This window comes from Formica exsecta, unplaced genomic scaffold (assembly GCF_003651465.1).
Source record: "Formica exsecta isolate Colony F162 unplaced genomic scaffold, ASM365146v1 scaffold96, whole genome shotgun sequence".
NCBI classification, from domain to species: domain Eukaryota; kingdom Metazoa; phylum Arthropoda; class Insecta; order Hymenoptera; family Formicidae; genus Formica; species Formica exsecta.
This window is the reverse complement of record NW_021853724.1, coordinates 289,276-297,150: the sequence shown is the minus strand read 5'-3', so window position 1 is coordinate 297,150 and position 7,875 is coordinate 289,276. Positions and strand designations below refer to the sequence as shown.

Sequence of the window (7,875 nt, the reverse complement as noted above, 5' to 3'; positions counted from 1 at the left end):
ACGCAGGTGGAGGAAACAGGCGGAAGAAGAAGCGAGAGGTGACACGCGGAGAGGGCACGCGTGGAATAGAGGACCGAGAGAAATAGACAGAGAGAGAGAGAGAGAGAGGGTGACGACAAACACGGAGGGCTCGCCGGAGGGAAAGCGATAGGGTGAGAACGGAGAGAGAAAGAGCGAGCGAACGAGCAAGAGAGAGAGAGAGAGCGAAAGAGAAAGAGAGAGAGAGAGAGAGCGAGCGAGCGGGGATGGAACGAGGAGACAACGGGGGCCGCACGGCGTTATAAGATCGATAGCTGATGTGATACCAACCCAACCCAAGCCGACCCAACTGAACCCAGCGGTTCGTTCACCCCCGCGGCGTATTCGCGCCATTATCTGTTCCAAATGTCGTCGTCGACGGCGACATCGCTCCACTTCGTATCGCGAAACGTTTCGCCGTCGCCGCCACCGTCGCCGCCGCCGCCGCGCATCCGTCTTCCTTCGTCGAAACCGGCCGGTCGGCAGCCACCCCCTGTCCCACCCCTGATACCCCGCAAGTTAGAGGGGAAGCGGGATGATTGTCTCTCGGTATACACTTGTCTCGCGAACCGACCGAGGTAAACGCGGGATGGCTCCTTCGGCTCTCTCTCTCTCTCTTTCTCTCTGTCTCTCTCTCTCCCTCATATCTTCCCCTACGTTTTTAAGATTATGCGTTCGCCGCGCATTTACGGCGTTCCGGTGCTCGACTATACGCCGTTTTACGAATCCACGATCCTATCGTCGCGCTTCCCCTCTTCTCGACCCTCTTCACGTTCAACGACTGCCACTAATAACGTTGCGCGATTTCTGCCTCGCTTCATCTCCGCGTGAATTGTAAATGTCTAATGGCCGTTATAAAGATTCAAGTTCGAATCAATTCGGATACACGATATATCGGAGAGTCGCAAGATATTTCTACATTTTACATCAAAATTTCGAATTTATAACAAAGCTGAGAGAAAACTGTCAGTTATTAGACTGAGATTCGTAAAGGAAAAAATGAAAGCTTTAATTATCTCTAATAGAGCACGATATACTGTATATAATTTTAAAGATGAAGATACTCTATGTATTCTTGTTAACGCAAATTTTTGAACCGTTTAATTAGCTCAATTTGGGAAATATCGCGACCGATAATCGAGATTCCTCGCTTAAATATTCAAATGCGATGAGTTTGCCTGCGATAGATACGCGAGGCACGTTCGCGCGGCCGTAAACCCGAAGAACCGGTGCGTTTTGGTAACCAGCTGCCACGCAAAAACTGCACTATCCGATTTTATGCCCGATGCACGCCCCGTCCGTCGTTGACGTTTCCGCATTGCCCCTTATACGGCATGCATAGCCGCACACGTGCGCGCGGATGCATCTATCCCGAGCGATGCGCTTTGTGACGGTACCCCGGGCATGCACGCACGCGAATCTCGCGTTCGTTTCTCGTAAATCGATAATCGATACTAATTCCCGATGGCCCGAGGCGTACACGCTAACAGTATCAACGCGGCGCGGTTTTTACGATTATTATTTAATATCGATCCCGAACATTTTAACCGCGAGACACGCATAATTGGCGACGACGTTAGCGTTTTACGAGGCGCTCCTCGGCCGACGACGACGGTTGAGCTCGCGTTTCTTAAAGTTGAACGTAAAATTGAATTTCTGCAACAGAGCAGTTTTACATCCCTTATAGCGCTGCTTTTAGCGACATAAAAGCGTCCTGAAGAAAATATATCCGGCATGTGTGTGTGTGTAAGGGGCTTCTCTCCTCGGGAAACTTACATTTTGCAACTCAATAAATGCTTTTTCGTTGAATTAATTAATATCTATCGCGTGTTAGTAACATGAAAATCATTTTTAATAGGCATTTTTTTACGAACACAAAGAGTAGAAGCATATTACTGCTTGAAATCAATTTCTCGCCATGTTAATAAATCATAAAATAAACAAAGTTGTTAAATACTTCTCGATTATTAATAAAGTTTGAATTATAGGTTGTTGTAAAAAATTAAAAAATTGAACTATAACTTTCGGGATTACATCGATCGTTTTAAAAAGGACAATATTTGCCAATAAAACCACATTTTCTATATTTTTTAAAAGAAGCTTTATTCAAAATATGAATCTAATTATAAATGCATAATAATTTCTAGAAAATATATATATAATGTATGTGACAAAAGTTATATACGTATTATAATATACATATTAAAAGAAAGTTGAAATATACGCTGTGTATCTTTTTATTTTCCCTTCGATATACGCTGTATAAAGTACGAACTGCCGCATGCTCGGATTACATGCACGTTAAGCCGTAAGTATTTCGTTTATGCGGTAGAAGAATCGCACTAATGGCTACAACAATGCGACTAGTATGCGCCACGTGTCACCCACGCAGGGAACGAATGCGTATAAGCAAAGTTGTTGTGGATCTCGTCACGAATGCGATGACGGTCGTTGAGGTTTTATGTGAATTATAAGATGAGAGGTAATCAATATTGTATTACATTAATACAAACATCGGGTCCCTGTTACAATCAAAATGATCATAAATGATCATAAATCTGCTTTAGCGCACATATTCATTTTACGCCTCTACAACTTTTGAAATTCTTTTCTGTAAAGGAAATAAAAATTCATTTAAGCAGAAGGAAAATTGACATTGAATAAGCTATTTAATCTCGCGTGTTATAGTCTCTCGTAATTTGTATTTTTTAGTGAAAAACTAGTTACATAAGAGATGCGTTAGAAAAGCTTTATGACTTTGTGATTAGCTTATGCAATTTCAAAGTATGTGTAGATATTACTAATTGAAATGGATTAATAATCGGAAGATCGACTAATCAAACCAAAACGTAATTAACCATCAGTCTGAAATAAATATTCTACGGCCAAAAAAATGATGATTAAATCCAAATATAACTCACCTGCTAAGCTTAAAATAATATTTCTGAGGCGATTGTCCAACATTGATTAGGTGGCAATCTCTTCAATATTATAATTTGTTCGGATGATTCTCGCCAAATCCATTCCAATTTGAGTTGCTTAAGAATATTTTGGCTGTACAATAATAGCAAAAAACTGTCAAAATAAAAAAAGAACATATTTCTTACGTTCATACTGTTTGAAAAATCAAATAAATAAATCCGGATTATAAAAGGAATTAAGATATCACAAAATAATATAGTTTTTAATGTCTTCGTAAAAGAAAATAGTTGTAATTAATATTTTTCCTAATTTATAACAAAAATTTTTGATCATGAATACCCCCTGAAATCAACTGCAACAAACAAAAAAAAAACAAATAATTTGCAAAAAGAGAGATAATATTTTTCTACAATTTTTAGTAAATAACTTTTGAACGAGTAAATGGATCTAAATCAAATTTTGCACAAATATTTATTAGAGTTTTCTTAATATATGTGAACATTTTTATTTCGTTAGCAATGTTTTTTCTTTGTCAAATTTGTCAATAAGTGCTACAATACACTATTTTCCATAAGAATTAATATTAACTTTAAAATTAAATAATTTACGAACTATTAAGAGAATTGTACTCAGGTTTTGCACAGATACTCAGAAGAAATAGTAGAATAATCTACGAAATTTTCATGCTTTTGTCAATGTTTTGACATATGATACATACATTCTTAAAGCGGAATGGATTAGACATTGTCCAAACAACGTTATAGTAACTATAATAATAACACACTACCGTGTCTAGGTTTATTTACTGTGTCCTATAATCTACTGTTGAATGCGAACAAAGGTACCCTGCAAGACACGAATCGTTTCGCATTGCAATGTGAAGGACGCACGTGCCAAGAAGAAGGAAAGAAATTGTTCGCTTTGTGGTGACAGATTAAATCGGGGCAATCACGATTATGTAATTAATGTCAAATTTATCGCTCTAAAGGTTTGCAAGATTAAATCCGTATGTCCTAAAATTTTAATCATACCAATGAAACTAATTACATTTGAAGACGACGGGCTGATTTAATTATGTACGAAGTGGCTAATCGTATTTAATTGATTTAAATATTCATTGAAAGGTTTATTTTTCTCTTCCAACTAGTCGGTATAACATGTCATATATACGATCGCAAATATATCATAATCGCATATAAAATCGATTTGAAAACAGAATTGACTTCTCTTGATATTTAAAATATAAATACGCGAATAAAATTAAGAAAAAAAACGTCCATTCAAGAACACACGTAAAGTTTCCAAAGCGTGATGAATTTGGCACGATTTGAGTCTAAAGAGCTTAAAATTGTGATTCCCGGATCAAAATTATTTGTTGCATGTTAATAGACAGAACCATGGTAACGCGTGTAAACCTCTGTAAACGCGTGTGGCATGTCTACGGCGGGAACGCACCGACAAGCGAGGTTAACCAACTCCGGGTTAGCAATTCGTTGTCCCTTTCCGGATTGTAGCTGTACCTATATTATGTATGGCAGAGAAGGTAAATTTAGTTAACCAGGGGTTAAAGCGCTAACCCACCTTGTTGCAACCGGTCCCTATACTCGCCGCTTGTTTGACAGCGAACACGAATTAGGGCAACATTATTATAGGATGTTTCGAAACTAACGAAACGACGGTGTAATACTACGAAAACTTCGTGTTTCCTGTATACATCTCGGCCATGTAGTGGCCGAATCGAACGACCGAGCTAATGAGATCAGGAATGGCACGCTGAGATTCTCTCTGCGGAAACCGAAATTAATATCTAATTGATTTTTCCAATAAAGTTTATGACAAAACATCCTGCACAATTATTTTCATTGAAGAAATAACAGTGGTCGACAAAATAAGATCTTTTTTTTTGCTTTAAGTTCTATCAAATCATCTCTGGTAGATTTTTTATCGCTGATTACGAATCTGGCCATAAAAATGGCGTAACACGTCAAGTTTTTGAAAAAACCTCAGTCAAAATTGCTAAAATAAGCGTTTTTGATACTTTTGCATGAGTTATATTTTTCGATAAGGACGTGCTCCAGAAAGCGACAGCTCAAAATGAAGCTCAAGACTTATACTTTATGATAGAAATGCCAGAAATCCCAGCCAGGAAAGGTTGTCCTGAAAAAAAGTGGCCAAAACATAAGAAACATCTATCGCCGTGTCACCCTGTCATACGTCTCTCCAATTGCCCGTTATTAAAATTTTTTTAAAAATCATTTTAGTCATGAAAGTCAGTATGTATACGTTTGTCTGGTCACTTATCACGAATCACGTGTTGAAATTTCAAAATAAAATGGCGGATTAAATTTTTGAAAAATCATTCAAATCATGGAAGTGGATATATGTAGGTTTTTGTCACTTAAGAACAAAATTAGAGTAGTTTTTGGCACTAGTATTTTAGTAACGTACAATTGGAGACGTATGACTGGGGGATACTGCGATAAATGATGTTTCTTATATTTCGACCACTTTTTTCAGGAAAACCTTTTCTGCCTCGGACTTCTAGCATTCTTATCATAAAGTATAAGTCTTAATCCTTATTTTGAGCTGTCGCTGCTTTATGGAGCACGTCCTTATCGAAAAATATACCTTACGCAAAAGTATCAGGAACGCTTATTTTAGCAACTTTGGCTGAAATTTTCTCAAAAACTTGACATGATACGCCATTGTTACGGCCAGATTCGTAATCAGCGCTCAAAAATGACTTGATAAAACTTAAAACAAATTTAACTTTAAAGCAAATTTGGTGTTGAACAATGTAATCGATAGAAAAAAAGAATTAAATGTACTCCGAAAATATTTGCAATATTTATTTGTTATAAATTCGCGCGTATGAATCCATCCATGGGAAACAACTGCAACGAGAAACTAATAAAGCGAACGGGCACCGCCTTTCGGCGCCGCGTCTCGTCTCGCTTCGGTCGGTGCAACTCTCGAAACGCGACACCGCATCCTCCACCGGGCTCTTACAAAAGTTCCCCATAACAAGGAGCGCGCTTGTAGCTGTAACAGTAGTAAATCCTGCCCCGAGACAGACACGGTCCTCTCTCGCGCCGCGTTCTCGTCTCTATCCCTCTCCCTCATCCGCCGCATCTTCCCTGTAACCTGTAACGCCGCGCGTGCACTCGCGGACGCACCGTCGTCGACGTCTCTCTTAGCCGTATGTCGGACGAAAAAAGCACAGCGTTTTTATAGTTACACGAATCGCGTTCGCGTCGCGAATAAAAATAGCGACGAGAGAGATAAGGCGCGCGTTGTTTTATGGCGAATTATACCCGGGGGATATTAAATATCTTATTACGCGCGCCTGCTCTCTTAAAAGGGGAAACTTTTGTTACGCATCTCTCTCTCTCTCTCTCTCCGGCCGTGGGGGGATGCGCGCCAGCAAAGGCGAACGTTCGCTCGTTATATACGCGCAGGTCGCGCTAATATTTCGCGACGGCCCTCCCAGGCGAGAAAGGGTTCTGCGGAATTAAAATAGTTTTTATGGAATGTTTAAAAGAACCTAAGAAGCATTACCCGGCGGCTTTCGTGAGTTTCGCGGGTTTCGCGGTTAATTAAATCATGTGAATTAATCTGGCGCGCGGGAGACTCGAAAATCTTTTCAGATGTTTAATTGGAAAATTTTTGCGAGGAACGTGTATTTCTCTCTCTCTCTCTTTTTCTCTCTAATCACATGGGACTCGATTCTCATCGTCGCAGACGTAAAATGAAAAAAGCTTCTGATTATAATATGTCCCTCCGCGCAAAAAATCAAATGATACGAATTATCAACGGCAGTTACATCGTCGTAATATCTTTATATATGGAATGAAATGCAAATTCCCAAGAAGCATTGTTCGTCACGTTTACACGTCAAGTTCCAAGTTCTTCGCAACTCGTTTTCTATTGACAAAGCGACTGGTTGATGCGATCCTGGGCAACGCGAACAAACCCAGACAGAAGTTTCTGGTTACAATGGATTTAACACCTGTGATGGAAGGAGTTTCTGCGCTAATAACAACCTGCGGGCTCCGAAACAGTCTTGAAAATTTATGATGCGTATTAAACCCGTCGACCGCAAACGGCTCCACGCCGATGGTCGCGGCGAAAAAGATTTCGAATTCACAGAGTCTTCAAATATAAGAAATATTTTCATGAAGATTGCGGATATATATATGATTGAAAATGTTGCTATACTTGCGACAAAATATTCCTCTATCGATTTGTCATGTGCGATATCTAATAAAATAACCACTCTCCATTACGTATAATAGTGTTAAAAAATAATTAAAATAGTTAATTTTCAGTTATTATTAAAGAGAAGTAAAGAATGAGGAAAAGAAGGATAGGAGTCTTAAATTTTTGATTGACAAAAAAAAATGAAATAATTAAAAATTCAAGCAGTGTTATTTATACAGAGAAAATTGCATCTGTTTTATATTTGTTGAAGTTTATTTCGAATCTCCCGTGTATCATTTTTACACAGCTTCTTTTATCTAGTTATACAGGATTTCACACTTTAGGGGCCTCTAGCTCGGAGGGGGGTTCATTTGCGGACCCATGTTCATAGGAAAAAAATTCTTATTTTGACCTCTAGAATATGCTCCTAAAGTTTAGTGCATCATTTCAGATACACCCTGTATATTATTGCTTTTAATAGCAATTAAAATTTCATTCAAAGACATCATTCAGGACGGATTGATTAAAAAATCCCTGCAATAGCTATAATTTCAAAATTTTTAAAAGCGGTGGTCATCCACAATCTACAGAGATGAAAGAAAATACCCTCTTATATTACGGGTGATCTTACAATTGTCAAGCGTAACTGGACGCAGCCGCGCCGAATAACATCGTCGCGAATTGCTCTCGGTATCTCACTCCTACAGCCTGTCCCCCCCCCCCCGGTCCGCGGCT

The 7,875-nt window shown here is 39.1% G+C and overlaps 2 long non-coding RNA genes across 2 annotated transcripts in view; both read right to left on the bottom strand.

Annotated features, from left to right (window-relative positions):
* The window catches only part of LOC115245371, a 161,092-nt gene that overhangs the window by 40,887 nt on the left and 112,330 nt on the right, over positions 1 to 7,875 (bottom strand). The window lies entirely within an intron of this gene.
* Positions 2,181 to 7,875, bottom strand: part of LOC115245370 — a 5,895-nt gene continuing 200 nt past the window's right edge. The window contains exons 2-4 of the long non-coding RNA XR_003885517.1: positions 3,280 to 3,292; positions 2,940 to 3,072; positions 2,181 to 2,629 (exon numbers count right to left, since the gene is read on the bottom strand). This is a non-coding gene — a long non-coding RNA (uncharacterized LOC115245370). The remainder of the gene's footprint in view (positions 2,630 to 2,939; positions 3,073 to 3,279; positions 3,293 to 7,875) is intronic.